Source organism: Bactrocera neohumeralis, chromosome 4 (genome assembly GCF_024586455.1).
Source record: "Bactrocera neohumeralis isolate Rockhampton chromosome 4, APGP_CSIRO_Bneo_wtdbg2-racon-allhic-juicebox.fasta_v2, whole genome shotgun sequence".
NCBI lineage: Eukaryota > Metazoa > Arthropoda > Insecta > Diptera > Tephritidae > Bactrocera > Bactrocera neohumeralis.
In genome coordinates this window covers 53,695,422-53,721,110 of record NC_065921.1, presented here as the reverse complement: position 1 = coordinate 53,721,110, position 25,689 = coordinate 53,695,422, and the positions used below count along the sequence as shown (strand labels likewise).

Sequence of the window (25,689 nt, the reverse complement as noted above, 5' to 3'; positions counted from 1 at the left end):
ATCTATTAACTTATTAACCATTTAATCGCTTTACGAATTTATACTCTTATCTTTATAAAGACCAAATTCTCTGCCAATAGGTCATGTGTTGGGTAATCAAATTATTCTCAGAAAAATTAAAGCGCTTAAAAATAATAGAGCTCGTTTAGTGTTGTCTTGTAAAAATTATATCTATCAAGTTTTTGCTACGATTAAAATGGCTTCAGTCCTCATTCTTATTATTGGGGAAAGTTATCAGTAGTACTACTATATAAAAATATAGAGTGATTGCAGGGGCTCAAGTGCTTTCAAACTGGAAGAAAATTTACATAGCATGAAAGTTTTAAAATATGTTAAAATGTAGTTTATATTTACTTTGCGCAAAATTACAGAGGAACTAAGAAGCAAAAATAATATTATATTATTATTTTAATTTGATATTTCTCTATTAATCTCAGGGAAGAAATTCTTTACTATTTACCCAACTCCGTTCTCAAAATCCCTATTCCACTGCAATACCATCAGCCATACTGTGTTTCTACTCTTTTCATTACTCGCTCTCATTCAATTTGATTCCTTGACATTTTCTTCCTGACATTTTCTTCCTGCCATCTTCTTAATATCATTATAATCTTGCTTGATTTCTATGGGGAGTCACATGTCAAGGCTGTCACTTTTTGTTGAAGCTGGCGTCTCAATGCTAACACTGTTTCCATTTTCTATCTACTATGCCACATATGTACATCTCCTGACACACCATCTCAATCCAAACCTTCAGCTCACACATATACACATTGACTTGCATATTAAGCACAGGTATAGATTGGTAGTTGAATGTTGATAATCTCCATTACTTTCACCAGCAAGTGACGACATGCAAATTCTATTTCTACAAATGGCAAAGAAAAGTGGAATCAAACATATGAGTATGCATTTGTATGCAAGTGTGTGTGTATTTCGAAGTGAAAGTGAGTAGCTTGTAACTCATGTGATGGTTGCCATTCTATCCCTTTGTGGAGTGCTAGTCAATTTTGAATAATGTAATATATTTATATTTGTACACATAGATATGTGTAAGTATATGTCGCTCCTGATCAATATGAAGTGGTGCTTTTACTTGACATGACAAGGTTGAAGCCAATACTTTTGATTTGTTTTACATTCCAGGGTTGTATTTTCAAAGTGTTCGGTGCGTTAATTCTGCCAGATAAGGTTGTATTTTGCTGTAGTATTGAAACGTGTTATTTTGGTGCGTTCAAATGGGGAGTAGCAAATTTTTTTAATGTGGTTTGTTTGCTGCCATCAAAACAGTGATAAGTGTATAGTCTAAGAAACTAATTTTTCTTGGTTTTAATTATTTATAATTTATAATTTATAATCGGCATAAGTGTAAAAATTGGAGTTATTTTGTTTCTGAACTTAATAAACTTCTCTTTATGATTTCTTTTGCATTTTGAATGAAACCCTATTCACCTTTTTGCTATACACATGTTTTGAAAATTGAAAGATTATGAATCGATAGTTCCAAGGGTGTCCGTGATTTTATAACAAAAACAATTTTAATGTAAATGCATATGGTGACTTGTTTAACTCGCTTGTGTGGGAAACCCATAAATGAAACACAAAAATATAATTAAAGATAAAGCTGAACAATATGTCAAATTTTTTTGCAATGTTTTTGGTTTGTTTGCTGAAAATGTCATTTCATCTTTTTCGCAAAAAGTTAAGAAAAAATACGAGTGTTTTGCCGTTGTTCCAAACTGTAATCAGCATTAGTTTTAATTTTAAGTGTATCAGTCTAAAATTCTAATTTTTTTTAAAATCTTGCTTTCCTCTTATGCTTTGAAAGATTATTAATTATTTATAATTTATAATTTATAATCGCAAAAGCATAAGTGTAAAAATTGGTTTTTATGAGTTATTTTGTTTCTGTAATGAAATTTGCACAACTGTTTTTCCACTGTCGATGAAAGAAAAACCCAGTTAGTCCATCTTTAATAAAACTCTCTTGAGATTTGATAATTCTAGGTTTGCATATTTGAATGAAACCCTTCTTTAATTCACATTTTTTGCTATACACATAGTAGTAAATATAGTTTCTTTATAACTGAAAGCAAATAATTTTTTTTGCGATATAAATTCTCAGTACTAGAGACTTCAAAACAGACAAATAATCTCCTCAAACTCTTATTACCTACCGCACATCACATAGTGAATTATGAAGTTCTGCTTGAAACTACGCATTTGACTTAGAGAGCTTTCAAAACCTAGTAGACCTTTTCTCGAAGAATTGCTTCCAATATTATTTACGAATGAACTCGATCTCTTACTGTAATTAAATATCATAATATCACTTATATTATCATTGATTGATTCTTTGAATTTTGTTTTTAAGCTGAAACTATTCAATTATAAAACGTTCAAAAAAATCTGTAGTATTCTCCCGAACAACCAGCCTCCCACCACTCAATTTATGATGAAACGACATATTTAAACACTTGCTGCTGACATTCACCCAGATTGAGTATCTTTCACTATTAAGTGGCAGTAAATAGGTACAATGTTGGTGGTAGCGGTGGTAGAGTGAATGAATAGCGGTAGTGTATCTTTGTCAATGTCAGCCGCGTCGTATGAGCAACCTACTAAACAGACCGGCACAAGTTACTGCAGCTGAATGCGCCTTCATTACACAGTAGCATGTAAAAGTAAGCAAACATAAACATACTAGCACATTAATAACGGGATAAATGTATGTTTGTATGTTCGAGAGTATTTGGAAGTGCGTGAATGTATGCCTATGAAAAGCACTGATTTAGTGACAATTTCATATAATTTTGTTTTGAGTGTTGTTTTTGTTTTGTCGCCTGCTGTTGCTGACAAGTGAAAGAGAGTTGAGGAAGAGAGGGCGTCGAAGGAGTGTACAAATGAGTGAGTGTTCACATTTGCGATCCCTGTGATGCCTAAAATGTGGAGCTAAGTATGAGCGAAGACATATATACACATACGTGTATGTGCGTGTGTGTTTCGTATACGTCAGTGTTTGCGTGCCTGTGTATGCTTAACGGCTGCAATTTTTTTCGCTTTACACTTGTTTGAGTTGTTCGACGTGTGTGGGTGGTTGCAGGTGGAGCAGCGAGAGCACTTGACTCCACCGTGCGCCTCAGTTTGATTTTAACCTCCCGAGCGCACTTTTGACAACTAATGCCACTCTTGCTTAACGGCACCTCAACACCACACACAAGTTATTTGCTCTGCCTTGAAGTTTTTTTCTGTACCTTCAATTTTATTCAATCGCCTAGGAGCCACACCTACCACTTTTTACATGCGCATAGATATTTCTTGCTTCTAAGCAGTATTTTTTGTAAATCCATTCCATCTTCTTTTTCATATGTGTGTGCACTGCTGCGATCTACATTACTACCGTTATATCTATATCTGAATTTTAAATGCTTTAAGAGCTAAGTACACCCTTCACACCACTTCAATACATGTCACTTTCAAGATAACAAACGGCGCTCGAACCCGAATTGATCGGCCACCTTTTGTTTCGACTTGGGTTACATGCCAAACACATACATACAATTACAAATAAGTCAAAAAGATACCCTGTAGGGCATGCGCTTCCTGAGGCAAGGTTTTGAACTGTTAATGTTTGTCGGACTGAACTGCCCGCCTGCAGTCTTGTTGTCGATATATGTAATTGCAATGTGAGGGTAATAATTATGAGATAAACCCGAGAGAGTGTACGAAAAGAGGAATGGTTACCAGATTTTTGTCGTTCACCTCGACTCAATCTTCTCGCTTACACACGCAAGCATTGACTTCTTCTTAATGTTCGTGCTCAATGGCACGCCTGTTGTTCGTTTGAGTTGTTTAAATTGCGTCGTATGTTATTGCTTTTCACTGCTGTTATATTGAGTTCTATCGCATCTCGTCTTGTTTTTTCATTATTGTTGCTGTAGTTGTCTGCTACGTTCTGCTCTACTATAAGTTCTTCCTTAAGGTTGGTATCCAGCTCTCAAGTAATTGCTACATTATTTCTTCAAGTAATTTTGACAATATACATTTTCTTAATCTGGAGCATCAGCCCTATCCAACCATACCACTTTTAACCCTGAAATTGTGGGATGGTATACTAAAGCCGACCCCATAATAATGATTTTAATTAATTGTAGGATGAATTTAATGAATACTTTGAATTGTGGTGCCATGATGGCTGCCATGGAGATGGATGCTGAATACCAAAAAAAAGAGCGGAAGAAGGCGAGATATTGGGTGAGTCCATACCATAAGGAACGAAACGACAAGGGAAGGTTAATGTACGATTTCGAAGCCTTGCGCAATTTACCTGATTTATTCGTTGAAAACTTTCACATACCACCACAAGTTTTTGATAAACTATATGAGATGGTGGAGCCGCATCTACTTCCGAAACGCAACAGCAGGCCAAAAGATTTTATTCCAATTAAAGCCAAATTGGCAGTGGTACTGGAATATGTTTTATACATTTTTGCCATAGTGTCTTTTATAACCGTGTTATGTTTTTTTGAAAAATATTCTCACAGATACCTACCTTCGGGGGATTTGCAACGCCACATAGCTTCTTTCTATCGTATCAGCAAACAACATTTTGGCAGGATCGTGAATGACGTTTGTGTACTATTATGTACCGTATTGAAAAATGAAGTGCCCGATTGGACGAAACAAAATTTGGTAGAAATTGCTAATGGTTTTGAAAACCAGTGGAATTTTCCCAATTGTGTTGGCGTCATTGGCGGCAAACACATTAATATAAAAGCACCTCCAAAAAGTGAAAGTATATTTTATAACTACAAAGTAAGATCACAAATATATGCCTCGGTTGTACTAAAAAGTAATACGAATTTTAAACTTTTGGATTTATAGGGGTTTCATTCAATTGTGTTGCTGGCTACCTGTGATGCGAATTATAAATTTACCTATTTGGATATAGGTGCTTAAGGAAGCGAAGGCGACTCTCATATTATGAGAAATTCTAAGTTTGGTACAAGAATTCTGAATTACACCTGTCTATTTCCTCCTGACAGGGTAATTAATCAAAAAAAAATTGCCGCATTTCATTGTGGGAGACGACGCCTTTCCTTTATATAAGCGCTTAATTAAACCGTAACCGTTAACTACAGGATAATTAGAACTAGGCGGTGCATTGAAAATGCTTTCGGCGTTTTAACTGCAAGATGGCTTTGTCTTAGAAAACTTTTATTTTGCAAGCCTGAACGAGTGCAAGTTGTTGTTTCGGCATGTTGCTTATTGCATAATTTTCTCACAAATAAGTGTCGCCGAACGTATAATTCGAGTGCGTTTTCTGGTTTTGAAGATAGCAGAGGAAATTGAATAGGAGGAGAATGGGAAGTGTTGCAACAACAAAAACTCAATCGAAATGAATCCATCGTAACCACTTACCGCGGAAGAACGTCCGATTACGATTATGTTAATACTCCTAATAGATCTGTTTCTTGGCAAAACAATGCCACTTTCGTTTAAATTTATATTATTATTCTTATACTAATAAAAAATATTAAGACTATAGGCTTTTAGTTTTCATTTCATTATAAACTTTTTATTATCTACTAGCTGACCCCGCAGCCGTTGTCCTGCGTGAAATTATGTGTTCTGAAATGAAAAGACATTTAAATTTATCATTTCATTTTTTTTTTAAAGTAACGCAGCTTGATAAACAACATTTTTTGGTTTTTGTTCCGATGTACAGAAAAGATGGTTTTCCAACTCGTGAGCACGCCACGTATATCTAACCGTGTGAAAAACATAGCATTTCCAAATTTATGCCACACAATAAGCGACTATCCTTGTGTCCTGTTTGTTGTCATCTCGAATGTAATTTTCACCTGGAAACGGAATACGTTTCAATTGAAACGGCAAATCGTTAGAACTCAAAGGAATTCTTAGAATCAAGCATTCTGCCCCCTTGTATTCGATAGCGCAGATTGCGGAACATAATAATGACAGATCCAACTTTGAGACGCAAATGATGCGGTGGTATACCAAGCCTGTCCAAAGAATTTAGAAATTCCACTGAATAATTCACGGCGTCGTCTTCATTGTCAAGACGATCGATTGATTTATATATGCGCAAGTCTCCCGGAATTTGACTTTGAATCTTCCAGATTAAGTCAGCAACATCGGTATTTTTGGCAGCTAACATTGCGCGTGCCAATGTCCGAACATTCGTGATGAGTTCATCTTTCGTGAATTGTTAAAGGGAAGATGGAATTGGTTTCAAACCACCGGAAATATCAACCGGAATTGACCCATTTCCAATTTTTAGCGAAGACGATGTAAAATGTCTTCGGCAATGTCATTTTTGTTCATATCCCATAATTGACGCGGATTTGAAGGCTGATTTGTCGAAATGTTTATAGCTAAAAGTGTGCGAACTTCATTTTCATTCCAGTGATTTACATGTTGCAGCAATTGTAATAGCTGGCTTACTTCTCCAAACACACCGTACTACTCACAATAAGCAATCACTCAAATAAAGTTGAACCGTAAATGTTAATTTTGTTGCTGGCGATGTTTCACTGGCTGTAATGTATTCCCTGGGTTGAAGTACACTCTTTGGCGATTCTCCAAATTAACTGCGTGACGCACAACAGCAGGAAAACGTTCATGAATTGCAAAAGTAAATATCATAAAAAGCGCTTTATTGCAGTTCACGTATCGACCGTATCGTTCAAGACCAATAACCGCCATGTTGCTTCCTTTGGTGACGTAATTACAAACGTATTTTATCGATTACACTAAACTGCAATACTCAATATTGATATGAGTTTTGAATGTGAATTAGACAAGAATAGTGAATATAGTACGATCCGTGTGTTGTCAACTTCGATATTCACTATTCGATGCCGATGGAGTGGATATCCATCATTTCTAGTTGGTGTTTCCGAAAGAAAAGCACGTGGATAGTGTTTGGTGCATTTATTGTCAGACATGGAAACCGAAGTGGGATTGTGGTATCCGCAAGGCCCATGAACCATACTGGTTTTCATCACTTCGTATAATACTGGATCTTTCTCTGCATCAGGAATTTCCGTAGAAATGATTTCAACAATTTGATCTGGTGTAGCCACCATCCAAAAAGGAATGTGTGCGTGCGGCAAACCTCTCTTTTGCCGCTCAACATTCACTATAATTTTTTTTCATTGAGTTATAAAATTCATAAGAAATAAAAAATTTTCCCGAAAATAATCAAACTTTAACTGTTAATATCTTTTAAACGTTTGGGTTTACGAAAAAATCTCAGTAGACCTTTTTTGTAGAGCATTCAATTTCCTACAAAATCTAAGGGGCAAGATATTTTTTCAAGTACTTGGAAGCGAGGTATAAATTTTTCTATCTGATAATAAGAAAAAATTGAAAACTGTATGTAGGAGGACCTTCCCGTTACAATTAAAAACTCACGTTTGGAGAGGCTTTCTTAGAGGTGTCTAGAAACCTATTTTTCAGAGTACCAAACGAAAAAAAAAATTTTTTTGAATCACCCTAATACATATGAATGTATATATATAAAAAAAAGTTGTTGTTAGTTACACCATTTATAGCTAAAGAACGACTAAACCGATTTGGCTGAAAATTGGTGGGGAAGTAGCGTAGAACCAGGGAAAGGACATAGGATAACTTTTATCTCTTTATGTTCAAATTTAATAGAACTCATAGATACAAAAATTATATTTCAAATCATAAGCATTTCTTCAAAATTCATGTTTGTAGGAATCATTTGAATATACATATGCGTACAATTTTAAACAGAGTCTTCTCAAAAATAATACAGTTGCTAAATATTTCAAATAGAAGAAAAGAACTGCAACCAAATACGCAGTGAAATAATTATAACTGGCTCAGTAATAAGTCATTGAGTAGGTATGTATTATAAAACGTGCATCCCAAAAGAGTGATGTCATAACCTTTCCAGCCGCCTTTTTCGTTTCTCCACGCCTGAGAACCGGTTCATCATGTACAGTCCACTAGAATGACTGTCGATTGGACTCCAGTGGGAAATGATGGAGCTATGTTTCTATTGTTAAAAATCGACGCAAGAATTCTGTTTTATTATGATTAAAGAGCATTCAAACACTTCTCAGAATCAGTTATTCGTTGTTTTTGTTGGATTATGAACTTGCGAAGCACCCACTTTGCTCATTTCGCCTGTTTCCAGCGTTAGCAAATAACTTTTCAAAGGTGGATTTCCCTGAGCACAAATTTAACAGTATTTTCCCCAAAAAAGCAATGCTTTATTAACACACGAAATGCTTTATGATCAATTTTTTTGTAAACTAACACAAGTTGCTTCACAAAAATGCTATTCATATTAACTAATAGTTATAATCCAACTTATATAAATCATATAGATGGTAGTAGTAGTTATATCTATGTATCAGCCACAGTGAAGCGTGGACGGGTCCTCTAGTATGTACGTATATAAAAGAAAGTTGTTGTTAGTTACACCATTTATAACTGAAGAACGGCTAAACCGATTTCGCTGAAAATTGGTGGGAGGTAGGTTAGAACCAGGGTAAGGATATACATAGGATACCTTTTACCTCTTTATGTCAAAATTTAACACAACTCATAAATACAAAATTTTATTTCAAATAATAAGCATTTTTTCAAAATTTGAATATTGCATTTCTTCAAAAAAAAAAACTCAATAAAAAAAAACAATAAAAAAAACCTCACATCTACAAATATATATTCATATAAAAGAAAGTTTTTGTTAGTTACACCATTTATAACTCACAAACGGCTTAACCGATTTGGCTGAAAATTGGTGGGAGGTAGTTTGGAACCAGGGTAAGGATATAGGATACCTTTTATCTCTTTATGTCAAAATTTAATACCAGTCAAAAATACAAAAATTATATTTGAAATCATAAGCATTTCTTCAAAATTCATGTTTGTAGGAATCATTTGAATATACGCGTCCCTTTTTTAACAGATTCTTCCTCAAAAAGAATACAATTGCTAAGTATTTGGAATAGTAGAAAATAAATGCAACCAAATACGCAGTGAAAAAGATTATGACTGGCTCAGTAACCAGTCGTTGACGTGCATCCCAAAGGACTGATGTCATAACCTTTCCAGCCGACATTTTCGTCTGTCCACGCTTGAGCGCCTGGCTTGAGGGAGGATTTTTTCTTTGTCAAACACTAACATTTGAGGGGGTAAGAGTTGAAAAAAAAAACGTAAAAATTTTTTTTGAAGCACCCTAATGTACTCACATAATCGTGGAGTGCTGTGTGTCGGTTGCACTTGTTAGTGACACATTAGAATCTTCGCTGATATTTATTGGCGATGCATGCGAATCTTCTCCAAAAGATAATGGAGTTGTGAAAGTCCTATAGAAAAAATTAATTGTTTGGCGAGCGTTAAAATTATGCATCCGTTTGTGGGATACATTCATCAAATATGACATTTCCTCCGCAAACTCCCAATCAACGTTTTCTGAAAAGGATGGAGTTTCCAAAACTTCCCCACCATCGCTGCCACTTTTGCCCTTATGAGCTACCCCAGCATGGTAGCGGTAGTTTTCGCGCATCCACGCTGATTTGCACTCATCCACTAAGACATAAATTTTATTAGAAACAAGAACACACTGAATATAAAACATAAATTAACTCACCACTTTTATCAAGGGCATTGCTTATAGGGAGCCCGGCATGATTTACATCATTCTTATTGCAATGCAATGTGTTGCTAATATCCCAGATCCTGGGCCACTCCTTCACGCAATTCACAAGTCGTCCCTTCTCAAACGTTGTGAAATTCAGCATGCGATTTTTACGTTTGGATGACCCATTATTTTTAAAATTTGCATCCATTTTTTTAATATTCAAAAATTATAAATAATTATAAATTTCACTTTACTCGTACGCCAATGTATCTTTCCTTCAAGAAACAATTGTTTATTTGATGTTTCTTCGCAAAACGAGGATTGCCATATTCGCATTTTATTGAAAAAAGGTATTAAAAATTAATACTAGATTTCTATAGAGCTGCATACTTCTTCTTCTTAATTGGCGTAGACACCGCTTACGCGATTATAGCCGAGTTAACAACAGCGCGCCAGTCGTTTCTTCTTTTCGCTACGTGGCGCCAATTGGATATTCCAAGCGAAGCCAGGTCCTTCTCCACTTGGTCCTTCCAACGGAGTGGAGGTCTTCCTCTTCCTCTGCTTCCCCGGCGGGTACTGCGTCGAATGCTTTCAGAGCTGGAGTGTTTTCGTCCATCCGGACAACATGACCTAGCCAGCGTAGCCGCTGTCTTTTAATTCGCTGAACTATGTCGATGTCGTCGTATATCTCGTACAGCTCATCGTTCCATCGAATGCGATATTCGCCGTGGCCGACGCGCAAAGAACCATAAATCTTTCGCAGAACTTTTCTCTCGAAAACTCGCAACGTCGACTCATCCGTTGTTGACATCGTCCAAGACTCTGCACCATATAGCAGGACGGGAATTATGAGTGACTTATAGAGTTTGGTTTTTGTTTGTCGAGAGAGGACTTTGCTTCTCAATTGCCTACTCAGTCCGAAGTAGCACCTGTTGGCAAGAGTTATCCTGCGTTGGATTTCTAGGCTGACATTGTTGGTGGTGTTTACGCTGGTTCCAAGATAGACGAAATTATCTACAACTTCAAAGTTATGACTGTCAACAGTGACGTGAGTGCCAAGTCGCGAGTGCGACGACTGTTTGTTTGATGACAGGAGATATTTCGTATTGCCCTCGTTCACTGCCAGACCCATTTGTTTTGCTTCCTTGTCCAGTCTGGAGAAAGCAGAACTAACGGCGCGGGTATTAAGGCCGATGATATGAATATCATCGGCATACGCCAGCAGCTCTACACTCTTATAGAAGATGGTACCTTCTCTATTTAGTTCTGCGGCTCGAACTATTTTCTCCAGAAGCAGGGTGAAAAAGTCGCACGATAGGGAATCGCCTTGTCTGAAACCTCGATTGGTATCGAACGGCTCGGTGAGGTCCTTCCCGATCCTGACGGAGCTTTTCGTGTTACTCAACGTCAGTTTACACAGCCGTATTAGTTTTGTGGGGATACCAAATTTAGACATCGCGGCATAAAGGCAGCTCCTTTTCGTGCTGTCGAAAGCTGCTTTGAAATCGACGAAGAAGTGGTGTGTGTCGATTCTCCTTTCACGGGTCTTTTCCAAGATTTGGCGCATGGTGAATATCTGGTCGGTTGTTGATTTTCCAGGTCTAAAGCCACACTGATAAGGTCCAATCAGTTTGTTGACGGTGGGCTTAATCTTTCACACAATACGATCGATAGAACCTTATATGCGATGTTGAGGAGGCTAATCCCAAGGTAGTTGGCGCAGATTGTGGGGTCTCCTTTTTTGGATTGGGCATAGCACACTTAAATTCCAATCGTTGGGCATGCTTTCGTCCGACCATATTTTACAAAGAAGCTGATGCATGCTCCCTATCAGTTCTTCGCCGCCGTGTTTGAATAGCTCGGCCGGCAATCCGTCGGCCCCTGCCGCTTTGTTGTTCTTGAGGCGGGCAATTGCTATTCGAACTTCTTCATGGTCGGGTATTGGAACGTCTGCTCCATCGTCATCGATTGGGGAATCGGGTTCTCCTTCTCCTGGTGTTGTGCGTTCACTGCCATTCAGCAGGCTGGAGAAGTGTTCCCTCCATAATTTAACTATGCTCTGGGCATCAGTGACTAGATCACCTTTGGGGGTTCTACAAGAGTATGCTCCGGTCTTGAAACCTTGTGTAAGCCGCCGCATTTTTTCGTAGAATTTTCGAGCATTACCCCTGTCGGCCAGCTTATCAAGCTCTTCGTACTCACGCATTTCGGCCTCTTTCTTCTTCTGTCTACAAATGCGTCTCGCTTCCCTCTTCAACTCTCGGTATCTATCCCATCCCGCACGTGTAGTGGTCGATCGTAACGTTGCGAGGTAGGCAGCCTGTTTTCTCTCCGCTGCGATACGGCACCCCTCGTCGTACCAGCTGTTCTTTTGCACTTTCCGAAAACCAATGGTTTCGGTTGCAGCTGTACGTAAGGAGTTTGAAATGCCGTCCCACAGTTCCCTTATACCGAGTTGTTGACGAGTGCTCTCAGAGAGCAGGAGTGCAAGCCGAGTAGAAAATCGTTCGGCTGTCTGTTGTGATTGCAGCTTCTCGACGTCGAATCTTCCTTGTGTTTGTTGGCGTGCGTTTTTTGCTGCACAGAGGCGGGTGCGAATCTTAGCTGCAACAAGATAGTGGTCCGAGTCGATGTTAGGACCTCGAAGCGCACGCACATCTAAAACACTGGAAACGTGTCTTCCGTCTATCACAACATGATCGATCTGGTTGGCCGTTTTTCGATCCAGAGACAGCCAGGTAGCTTGATGTATCTTCTTATGCTGGAATCTAGTACTACAGATAACCATATTTCGGGCCCCGGCGAAGTCGATCAGCCTCAACCCATTTGGGGATGTTTCCTCGTGGAGGCTGAATTTACCGACCGTAGTGCCAAAGATACCTTCTTTGCCCATCCTGGCGTTAAAGTCGCCAAGCACGATTTTGACATCGTGGCGGGGGCAGCCCTCATAAGTGCGCTCCAAGCACACATAAAAGGCATCTTTGGTCACATCGTCCTTCTCTTCCGTCGGGGCGTGGGCGCAAATCAGCGATATGTTGAAGAACCTCGCTTTGACGCGGATTGTGGCTAGACGTTCACTCACCGGAGTGAATGATAGTACTCGGCGACGGAGTCTCTCTCCCACCACGAATCCTACACCAAACTTGCGCTCCTTTATATGGCCACTGTAGTAAATGTCACAAGGATCTACTCGTCTCTGTCCTTGTCCCGTCCATCGCATTTCTTGGACGCCGGTGATGTCAGCCTTTATTTTTACGAGGACATCAACCAGCTGGGCAGCGGCACCTTCCCAATTAAGGGACTGGACATTCCAGGTGCATGCCCTCAATTCGTAGTCCTTATTTCGTTTGTCATGGTCGTCATCAAAAGGGGGGTCTCTCATCCGAGGCTGTTTGCTAATTTTCATTGGTAGAATTTTTTACGTGGCGGGTCCCAAACCCAGCGCACAACCCTGCGGAGGGGATGTTTCGCCTTCTCACTTTAGCTCGCCTTCAAACGGATGTTCTTAGGCTACCCAGAGGATACTTGGTCAAAGACCGGAAGTAGTGAGCTGCTTGAGTCATATGTAAAAGAATCGTTTCTGGCCACTCCCAAGTGAATGGCGATCAGAGAACTTTCCTCACTTGCGTGAACTTCTACATATGACTCCATCCTCCAGAGCTGCATACTAGCACAAGTAAATTTATCGCAGGAAAGTTTCTTGACCGTTTTTTAAGCGTTTTTTTATATGAAGTTCTTACATTTCTTGAGAGCTGGATACAAGCTTTAAGTACTTTGTCTACTCGTAGTAGTTTTGTGATAGTATTTGGTTCCAATGCTTACAGCGTTTCAACTGCTCAACAAATTCTGCTTGCAGTTTTTATATCTGAATAAAAAATAAGTACTCGTAGGTCCTTTTTCGGAGTGCTCGTTATGTAAGTCACTAGTTGGTTGTAATGCTGTCAGGTTTTGTTTTTTATTCTGGGGTACACTTTATACAACTTGGGTAGGAGCATTATTTTGAAAGGATGTCTTTAACGAAATTTGAGTTTTATAAAAGTTTAAAAGCAACAATTTAGCTAAATTGAATTTTTATTTTGATGTCACTATAATGAGTTTGAATTTGAATTGATAACCGGTACAGTTAACTGATTGATTATATTCAATAAGCACTTGTTGCTACTGAAATAATGTTCATATTTCATATATGATTTTGGAAAGATCACATACCACTGAGACGGTATTTTTGGGCATTTGCATTTGTGATATATAATTGTTAGGCAAAAGGTCTTCTTCATCTTAATTAAAATAATTCTTGCTTAGATATCTACTTCCAGAGATTCTCGTTTGTGCTTACCTGGTACTTACAAATTGACCGAATAAACGTGAGACTATTAAATTCATTAGACACATGATAAGCTGAAACGAATATATTGTAATAATATATGTACAAGGTGCGTTCCAACGTAAACAGGACTTAAAAAAAACAGAAGTAATGGTTTTTCGGCAAAATCAATTTATTTTATTCAAAATAGTCTCCTCCTGCTTCAATATAGCTTTTTATATGGTCCAAAAGCATGTCAAACCAGTGTTTTGGTTCGTTGGCCGGTATGATCGCCAGTATGCCGACGCAAGCCTTTCGAATGGCCTGTGAGTCTGCATATCGCTTTCCTTTCATGAGCAAATACATTTTTCCGACAAGGAAGAAGTCGCACGGTGACATATCAGGTGAATACGGGGAGTGGTTAGTGGTTAAAATGTGATTTTTGGTCAAATAATCGACCTTCGAATGTTATATTCTGAGCAATTTTTGGTCCTCAGTCAATTTGTGCCGAACAAACCGTGCACACACCTTTCGTAAGCTTAAATGTTGTTCAATTCCATTTCCTTGAAATTCATGGTGCTGATTTCGGCTGATTTTTGATGAATTCACGCAAAGTTTCGATGGAATTTCCGGTGATCACGGATTTTGATTGGCCCACATGTTGATCGTCATTTATGTCCTCACGTCCAATTTGATAACGTTGAAACAACCCGTGCACTCTGCTACGCGATAGTCAATCTTCGCCATAAACTTGTTTCGGTAACAGTTTTACCAATTTAAAAAAAAATTTAATGTTGGTTCTTTGTTCGAAGCTCATTATCGTACCGATAACACAAACATACTGACACTTGAAACGTAATAACTTCACTTCCAATGAATGAAATGTCATGACAATCGATAAAAATAGCGGATTCGAACGCATCAGTCGAGATATAGATTGCGCCACCAAGGGGGCTAGATTCAAAAGTCCTGATTTAGTCCTGTTTTTGTAATAATCTGTGCGGCCCAGATTACATTCATGTCTTGTTTGCCTGTTTAAGGATTTTATCTACCGATTAAATATGTACAAGTAGCCAGAAACATATATACATAGTCCCTCCTTATCAGAGTTTGATTGAAGGGTGGTGAAATTCGATGTTAGATCCACTTCAAGATTAAGACATTTAGTTTTTTTTATGATGATTTTAAAGCCAATGGAACATTTGTATATATAAATACATAAATAGATTTGAAGCTCTATTATCTGGTCTGGCTGTGATGGTGTAGCCGGAATCCTGACCCTTGTTCTTGGCCTGAATGGCATGTTTCGTTGTTGACCGATTTTGGCTATGCTCTTTCTTCGGACTCCTTTATTTATATGTTGTGTTTCTTTCATTGTTCCAAAGTCAGTGGAAGGTGATCTTCGGTTTGGTTCGCATGACTTTTGACTTTCTGTACACCCAACCATAGCAAAATTTCCTATTTCAATTTTGTGTTATTCAGAAGAAACGAACGCCCAACTATAATGTACCTGAATATTGAAAAAATATATAAAGAGTAGACACAGCCCCTTTATGCTTTCATTCTGCATGATACTATGGAATTTTTTTGATCTAAGAAATATTAGCGGGTAGTGTTAGATTCACGTCTAGGCACTTATGAAATATTGGCTCTACTAAGAGGTATTGACTTAGAGGTATTATTCAAAAAGCACTCTCTGCTGTGCACTTTAAGGCTTGTACAGTACTCGCTGGAGATCGATTTATTTTATTGAAGTGAGGTTTTAGGTAGAGTTTCACTATTAGGAAGGAACTGAGAGTGCTTTAGGTGTCATCAGAAATTGATTTTATAAAATGTTTACTCTGGAGGCAACTTGGATATAACATAATTTTTCCTGACTTTGGTTTTGAATGATGTGTCTGTTAATTGGCGTTATAAACCTATTTGCAAATATCTTAAGTAGAAAAACCTGTTTATAAAATTGCGGAAAACATTTAGCGAATCTGCTAGATTTTAAAAACTAGACCTAGACCTTTGTCGGGTGGCGATCAGCAGTAAAATATACCTTATATTAAACTAGACCTAGACCTTTGTCGGGTGGCGATCAGCAGTAAAATATACCTTATATTTTACTGCTGATCGCCACCCGACAAAGGTCATTCAACCTTCATAACACACATTTCATCATTACCTCTAATATGCATAAGTATGTACATAGCATAAAAAAGAAATCTCACAAAACTACGCTAACTGCCTATTTATCTTCCATATACGAGTATAACAGTTCGTGTAAATGTATCCGCTGGATGTATTTTGTTTGGATTTTTCTAGTATTGCAACCTTTTTCTCATTATTCAAATTCAAATCATTTGGGGGTTTACAGCGGTGGGTGCGTAGCTCTACTGTTTTCTCTTCAGAATTTTAATTTTCCCAATGATTTTCTTCCTACGTGACTGGTGCCGATAAGCCTGTTGTGCAATTCCCTAAAGTAATTTTTGATTGTTTTGCTCTTGCCATTGTCAACTATTATGTGGTTCAGAGCACAGTGTTATCGGTGCTAAAGCAGGATTTGTGGGTAACATAGCTAAATCGCCTAAATGTATGATACACTTTTCACATTGCCACAACATGCTTACCACCTGCGCTGGGTTCCACAGAAATTATTACTATTATCATTTATTTTGTGTGTTTTGCTGCTTTTCTTCTGCTTTAGTCTTCATATTCTATTAACCGTCAGTTTTCGTGTGCCCGATTGTGTTCCTTATGCCTTCTTGTACTTGTTTCTCTTTTATTGGGTCTCAATTCAATGTTAGTTATTTTTCTAACTCGGAAATGTATACTTCAGCTCTAATCATCAATGTAACTGCAGGTTACCGTGTGCTTATGTGTGACGCACATGGTTTTTTGTAAGGCCTAAGTAATAGAAAATATTTTTAGGTAGGCTCGTCCAAAGCTGCTGCTCTCATCACCCATCTCACCAGTCTTACCTGTTTCAGAGACATCGAGTAGCTCTGAAAGTAAAATGAACATCATGCATATCACTCGGTCAAATGTAATATTTGACACATTGATAGGTAGACAGATGTGCTGGAGTCACACATTTTTCTTTTTTTTTTGGCTTTAAATACAGTAGTACCCTGTTTGAGATGCCGTTTACTACGGGGAGTAGGATGAGCTGACAAAGAAAAAGCACAACGCATGCCAGATGAAAACGCGTCCGGCACCATGGTGACTGATTTATTTTATCTGATTATCCGCAAGTACATATTTTGATCATTGTCCCTAATTTGTTGTAGTGGTACCATTTTCCGGTATTCTGATTTATTTATGAAAACTGTTTCTTCAGTTTTTTCAGTTTCTTTTGCACATAAACGCCGGGTGGTTTGATATGATGTTTATTTTGCTATAGCAATTACTATTATAATATTTGGCTAATAAAATATCAAAGAAATTGAATTCAAAGGAAAGTTTTTGTTCAAGGCAGTGCTTTATGCACACTGACTTGACTGCCTATTTTGAGATTTGTTTTTGGAAATTAAATTTAATTCGCAGCCAAACAGTATAAATTTAGATAATATAAATATTTCATACATTTTCAATTTATATCCAATGAAAGATACCAAAATATAAATAAATGTTTACGAAGTACTTTTTAATTTTTATTTCAAAGAAACCTTCTTGCTTTGTTTTGAGCGTTAAGTTGTAATTTCATTCGCACATTAATTTGATTCTCAAACAGTTTAAGTATTTGACGGAATTTTATTGGAAAGGGCCAATGCGTCGAATATTGTTTGATTTATCAATTATATATAAATTTAATGTTTTCTAAAGGGTGACTCTTTTATATTCCATGCTTATCTATCTATAAGGATATTGGTAAGCTTAAGGTATTCGTTAAGAAACTCTTATTGTTATCTTCAAGATATGAAAGTAATAGTATCTACAATAGATGTGAACCGGGTTCACTTGCGCTGTCTACGCAATTTTGCTTCCCGACCATAGGGAAAATGTCAAATAAATCCAGTATACTCTAAAGTTGTATCTAATCATCGAAAGATGGCCCTTTATTATGAACACTTTTCTTCGAAAGCATTTTTCATATGATTAATATACATACATATTTTTAAGCTGCATGTGAAAGTAGTGAGTTTATAACATGAGACCTAAATCTCTTTTCACGGTGGTACAGTTGTAGATGTGCTTGCAACCACAACCTCCTTTGAAAATATCAAGGCAAATAACTCATTACTTTCATGATAAAATCTATCTATCGAAAACATGAATAATATTTCAGTAAATTTATCAAAACTTTCTCATGTTCTGAATAGTTACCATTTAGAACTAGACAAAAGCATTAACACCTGAAGTTATGCAACATATTGGAGACAGAAAACAGTTAACATACTTGTAGTTGCGTTTACCCGAACCCTATGTGAAGATTCGATATGTTGCATATTTTTATGAGTTCAGAGTCAAATTAGGCAATTTATCTTTAGTTAACAATGTTATCACTAGTAGGCATCAATTATAAGATAATGGCAATAAGAATTATACCAATTCTTCTATAAACTTTGTTATGTTTGATCCGAATGTGGTTTTCACTAACTTTATTCGAGTTCCTAAACAAAACGCAATTTTAGATTTTACTTACTATTTAAGTTGAAGATATTTTAACAATCAAAATTAATCCTAAAATGTCTAATAGTTCTATATTTAAATTAATTTTAATACATAAATTGGTGCATGTTGGTCTAAAGATCGTATCCCGAATAAAATATTACTATACGAAATGCGTAGGTATATGACTGAGGGCACATGCGTACAAATTAAAGCAAGTAAATTCTACATATGACTTTATAATTTTTATACCCCCACTTTTAAAAAAGGCAAAGGTAAATAAAAAGCCTCCACTGTGATATTAAAATCCCTTTAAGGCCTATTCAAAAATCGGTTTAACTTTTTGTAACTTTGGAACTCAATTCTTTTGTATGCTCCGAGTTAATGGTGAAAAATCATACCACATTTGTGATTGTGGGTTTGTATATATGTAGATACCATATCTATGTGAGATGTAAGAGGATGTGTTTAAATGTATATACGTGCTAACTATGAACAATGCCTAAAAGAGACTTAAACATCGGCACACAATGTACCTAGTGTCAATATTTTCTATGTGTGTGTATGTGTGCGTAACAGAGCTTTAACCCTGCAAAAAGCATTGGTCCTATAACACAAAATCAGCGGTATAAAGATAGATAGAAAAATCTACTTTTTATCTAGACCAATGTGACTAGATGGTGGCATGTAGTTTTGCATTGCCGAATGACGACTAAATACTTGTATATTCACTTGTTATGTCAATGAGCACAAAAAAGAACAAAGGCTGCAGGTGAACACGTGCCGTTTTGAATTGTGAGTGTTGAACAAAAATTTATAAAAATTTAAGTGTAATTGCTATAATTTATATAATTAAATTAAAATAATCAATAAAAAATGTGTTATTCTAAAAGGCACATGAGAAGATTAGTGAAGAGGAAGCGTGATGAATATTTTTTAAGTGGTAGCGAAAATCCAAATGACGCGGTAGAAGAGCGTCATGACGCCATTCTTGAAAACACAATTGAAGACAGTTTTAATTGTGAAATTCATGACGAAATTCCGAAAGCAAGAACATTCCTTGAAAAAATTAGGAAATGGCAATTAGATGCAAGAATATCTTATAAAAATCTGCGTGCACTTTTGAAAATTTTAAATGAAAGTGGATTAGATGTTCCGTTAAGACTGTCTACTTTGATGCAAGTAAACTTGGAAAAAATATCAACAAAAGATGTATCACCTGGGGATTTAATATATTTTGGTTTACAAAACCAAATACAAAAAATTTAAGGAATTTCAAGTTTACTTCATAAATATTGACGGATTACCTCTATTCAAATCTTCACAAAAACAATTATGGCCAATTTTAGTGAAAGTGGTTAGCTGTAATAAATCTGTTGTATTTCCTGTTGCAATCTACGAAGGAAAAACTAAACCTGATGATATTTGTGTATATTTGGAGAGTTTTGTTGCAGAATTAGAAATTTTATTAAATAATGGAGTTGCCATCAATGGCAAATTTATTCCACTGAATGTACGAGTTGTGATATGTGGTGCACCAGCAAAATATTTTGTTTGTGGTATTGCTCATCATTCATCAGCTCATGGCTGCTCCAAATGTACACAAATAGCCAAAAAACAAAAAAAAAAATTAGCGTATTCCACTCAAATTGGGAATTTAATTACAAATGCTGATTTTGCTGCAAGAAAATATAAAGATCATCATTTGAATAAATTTATTTCTTCAAAATCACCTTTGGAAAAAATAAATTTAAATATGATCAGTAAAGTGCCATTGGATCCAATGCATTTGATTGACATGGGTGTTACCAAGAAAATGTTGATTGCCTTATTGAAAAAAAATCAAAGTACAAAATGAGCAAAAGTAGCCAAGAAGAAATGTCATCCCAATTTGAGTTGATAAGGAAATATATTCCAAAAGAGTTTGTTAGATTGCCAAGGAGTTTCAAAGAAATTCACCATTGGAAAGCAACAGAGTTTGGACAATTTCTGCTTTACACTGGAATCTTATTGTTAAAAGACCACGTGCACGAAGATTTTTATTATGAATTTCTGCTTTTTCATTGCGCGTGTAGACTTAGACGTTATTTTGCCAGATATACGTATTTCAATTAAAAAAATTAAGAAGTCAAATGCAGGGGAAATAATATTGGAAGCAGTCTGGTTTAAAAATGTCCATCCATTCTTTACAGCTCCATTTACTTCATTAGCTCTAGGAATAGCACTTTCGGATTCATTATCTGAAGAAATTGAAGAATTTAAAGCAGATGATGTAGCATATAAATTGATGTTGCTTCCTTCTTCACAAAATTTTCTACTATTGCCTTTATTAAATAGCTGCACTTTTTAATAGATAACAAAAACCAAAACGAATATAAAAAAAATATGATATAAAAAATATAATATAAAAAAAAAATAAAATATAAAAAAAAAAACGAAATATTTATATGAAAGTGACTCAGCAACAACCAAATCAGATAAGACAATTTGACTTCAAAGATAATGAAATAATAATTTGTGAGTATATTTTGTTTCTAACTTTTCATAACGGATTAATAATTTTTAAAATAATTCTGTAGGTGATTCGCAAATTCATTCCGAAAACAACAATAGCGGCAGCAGCAATAACAACAACTATCTCAAAACCAATAATAATACCAACTTCCCCAACAGCAATAGCAATAACAAAACTTGTGAAAATTGCAAATCTTTGGAGGCTAAAATTGACGATTTGAACACTAAATTTGACAACATGCTAGATATTTTTTTAAATAAAATTTTGATGCAAATAATTTTAAAAATGATTATTTTCCAGATTAGCTTAAAAAAATGATGGAAGTTCAGGCAAAGCAAGGCGCCCAATTAAGCGTTCTTGCTAATAAGGACGCAGATATGAGGAATTTGAGCAAACTCTTCCCTATAAAAACCATTGAAGAAATGGAAAGCGTCAATAACGCCATAAATGAACATCAATGAATATGTAAGTTTAATAATTGAATTATTGTAAATTCCACTAATAATTTTGAATGAACATTTCAGATTAACGCAATAAAACACTTATTAAAGGGGGATCCTGAAAAGCACTTTGAGGAAATTATCTCCAGATCTATGTGTAACGAAGTCAATGTAGGCGGCGTCCATGGCAAGATTTGCCTCAAGAAATATACTTCCTTGTATGATGCGATTATAAGTACGTATATAAATTAATTTTTGTTTAAATATATTCTTCAATTTCTTTTATTTTTAATAACAGGTGGATTGTCGGCGACGTCAGAAAAGCCCGATAAGCAACTATCGAAATGCCTCCACATTGTTAAAAAAAGCCTGTATAGATTGACCACAGTTAATAAACTAAAAATCGGAAATAACTAATATAATTAACACTATTGACTTTTTTTATCTAGTTTTAGTATAAAAACAGATTTTTTTTTTTACTGAATATGTGATTATGTTTGTTTTTAATTTTTGAAATCATTATCTGAGGAATTGTTCTTTTTTATTTTTGAAATCATTATTATAAATTATACTTAGTCTTAAGAAGAGAAGACTTTAAATGTTTAAATTAAACGAAATGTGATGAATAAAATCAAAAATATAAAAAAACCAAAATAAAAAACCAGCAATTTTCATTTTTAGAAAAATATATATTGCAGGCCAAAGTAGATAGGTATTATGCAGTCCGATTTGTCTACGCATAAGACAGTCAAATGCATAGACCAAAGTAAATAGCTTTTGTGCAGGTCGATTGGTCTATCAATTAGACTGTTTTATGCATAGACCAATCGGACAGCATAATACCTATCTACTTTGGTCTGCAATATATATAGACCAGAATAGGCACTATTTGTGTGTACAGTCTACTTGGTCTAGCTCCTGACTGTATTATGCATAGACCAAACCGTCTATATTTGGTCTGGACTGTCGACGGCATAAATTGTAGAATGGTAGACCAAGCCTAGGAGATGCTCCGTGTAAATTGGTCCTATGATGTTACATGAGATTGGTCTAGACTTGATCCGGTAGTAAGTCAACGAAAGACTGTCTTTTATACAGTCTAAGACTGGACTCACATTTTGCAAGGTATGTCCAAATAAACTACAAGCGCACCACAAAGCGCTTACTGCAATTTTTTTTACCGGAATATTGAAGCATATAAATTTGTATGAGCTCACATTAATACTTTGATACAAATATGCGCAAGGATAGAATATTTATAGGCTTGTAAGTCCTTGTGGACAGATTATCAACCCACTCTGGTTTAAATACATATACAAATGCATATGGCCTATAGGGTCCATTACACCTTCACACACGTTTACGGTACGTGTGAGCATTGCAAAAATATCTACTTGTGTAGATTTGAATGCCATCGTCAGTTATGTCGAATACGCAAAGAGATTTATATAACAAAATTCTACAAAAGACTGTATAGAAATACAGAGACCTCATCAACGGCACTCTTCAAACACTTGCAGAGACCTATAAAAAATTATCACTCCGTTTGTCGTGTGAATGATAAACATCTCATTTGCTACACAACAGCAGACGACAGACGGCAGATGACAGACAAGCAACAAGCTTTGACATTAACTTGCTTTGACTGTTGAAATAAAATGGCATGCCACTGGAAATGAGTGCACTCAACGGGTTGAGCGCCTAGAGCAAAGATACGTTTATGTCGCTAGCTAGGTATACCCCGAACCGTCAAAGCTCATCAAAGGACATGTTGTTAAAGAAAAAAGTGAAATATGCAAATGGAGGTGCGACAGGGCGTAATACTACTTACCATTATGTTAACCCTTTCGTGCCTTTCTACGCCGACAAACGACTGGGGAGTTTTTCTTGTCCATGACAGCAAACTCGGTGGGCTTGTCTCGCTTAGCAACGTTTTGCTTTCATTTCATTTGCATTATATTTTAAAATTGAAAAATATGTGTGTTTGTGTTTCAAGAGATCTGTGCACATTAGTGTGTGTCATTGTGAGTCGATCTTCAGTAGTCGAAGTCGATTAAGAATCGATTCTTGACATTCGAAAAATCGATTATTTTACGAGAAAACTCGATTCTCGAGTAGAATTGGAATCGAGTTTACCACCCCTACTGGCAGCCATCGCGTGCACAAATAATAACCTCCGCACAATAACCACCACAAAAAAAAATGATTTTTTCTTCATGTTATTTATATGGAAAAAAAAAATTTGAAACAGGCACCTCTTAATATTAATATTAAGAGCTCATTCTTTGAGTGACTTTCTTTTTCACATTTAGTTTTTAGCCTGTTTTTCAGTTGAAAAAAAAGGTTAACTCAGAATGACACACCCTAGTGCACATATACAAACATAGTATATATAGAATGGCTGAGCAACGTCTGCTGACCTTGCCTCGGCATGGCAAGCAATGTTTGAAGTGACTGTGCATAATTTGGTGGTTAGCGAGAAGTATGCTTAAATTTCTTACATTACATAATCTTTAAGTGAAATATTTTATGGGAGTTTTTGATGGGCGAAAATATTAAATTAAATGACATTATTTAAGGGGACTACGAATCAACATTGAGGGAAAGTACCGCGGTAGACAACAGAGACACATTTTAGAAAATTTGTAGATAAGGGAAAGCTGGAATTTCCTCACTTAAAAATTTTAGTCTGTAGTAAATTAAGAAATAGACGTTGTAACGAACTTTTTCAAAAATTTAATAAATCTTAAATACAAATTTATCAAACTATTAAATAAGTTCACAAATTTAAATAAGGAGGCAATTCAAACCCTACCCTACCAGCAACTTTTTAATTTTCAAACCGGTATTACGAGAGTACAAGAATAAGCCCCTTAACAAATAAAGAGCTTTCCATACAAGAATTTGATTTCGATTCTTCAGTTTATTGGATTACCATTTTTATATGCAAGAACTTAATTTTAATTGTTCAGTTTTTATGGCACCTATATGCTACAGTAGTTCGATCTGAAAAATGATAAAAAAGATTTTCAAACAAGAACTTAATTTTGATTGGCAGATATCTCAAGAACTATAAAACTACTGAACAAAAATATTCAAAATCAAATAATATTCAAAATCAATTTCATTGATCTCCAAGTAATCCTCCTTGGCCCCAATACACTTGTAACAACGTTTTTTCAAGTTTTTAGCTTTCAATTCGCGTAGCGAATAACATTTAATGTATTCAATTGACTCAAAACGGTTTCCACGGAGGGGTTGTTTGACTTTTCTGATTAGCCTGAAGTCGCGCGGAGCTAAATCAGGTGAATATGGGGATTGTGTCATGATATTGGTTAACAATTTGGTGAAAGAATGAATACAGTATGCGACGACCGAAGACCTTTTCCAATATTCTCAAAATTTCGGCTCCTGAAATTTGATTCTTTGTTGAACGCCGTACGTACTTTTTGCACTTCATAAAAACAAGCATGTACTAGACAATAATTATTATTTTGATGTGACATTTGGCTCAGATATCACATACAGTCATAGCAGCATAGAAATATTAATAAGGAAATATAGAAATATCAATAAGGTCTTCGAGGTTTCTTTCTGGGTGTTGCAATCTTCGTAGCTAATTTAATATACCCTGTTCAGGGTAGACAAATAAAGAAAGAAATATATGACAGGCAAATTGCAAAAATTATTTCCTTAATTTAATTCACTGTCTTTGCTGTGTACGATATTTGCACGCATTTTAGCTTAAAAGCTTACAATTTCATTATTATTGTGCGCTTTTAATAAAGAAATTCCAGCTCAAACATTTTATATCATAATTATTCTATTAATTATTAGTACTATGTCTCTATACATTTATGTAACTAATGGTATTTAATGTCGTTATATTTTCATTTCAGGTAATTATCATTTAATTGCGGTCGTAAATAATGACCATTAAGACAATTGCTGTGGATTTTATTTGGAACTGTTTTTATCTGAGTACGTAAAGAGAAAGTGAGAAGAAATTTATTATAGAAGTGTGCTGCTTGTGTTAACTGCGCTGCGCTTACCAAACTTCTTTGATTGATCACATATCACATATTTTAAACAAAGAAAGTTTACTTCAAAAGCACAGAAATAGGGGCTTTTAGTAGGGGAAGCATCGAATCGGCTAAACTTGACCAACTCAAGACTCTCCCACGGA

At 35.9% G+C, this 25,689-nt stretch overlaps 1 long non-coding RNA gene across 1 annotated transcript in view; it reads left to right on the top strand.

Moving 5' to 3' along the window:
- LOC126754673 (uncharacterized) overlaps positions 1-10,204 on the top strand; it is a 174,056-nt gene extending 163,852 nt beyond the window's left edge. Inside the window, exon 6 of the long non-coding RNA XR_007666331.1 lies at positions 10,062-10,204. This is a non-coding gene — a long non-coding RNA (uncharacterized LOC126754673). The remainder of the gene's footprint in view (positions 1-10,061) is intronic.
- Positions 10,205-25,689: the final 15,485 nt, after the last annotated feature.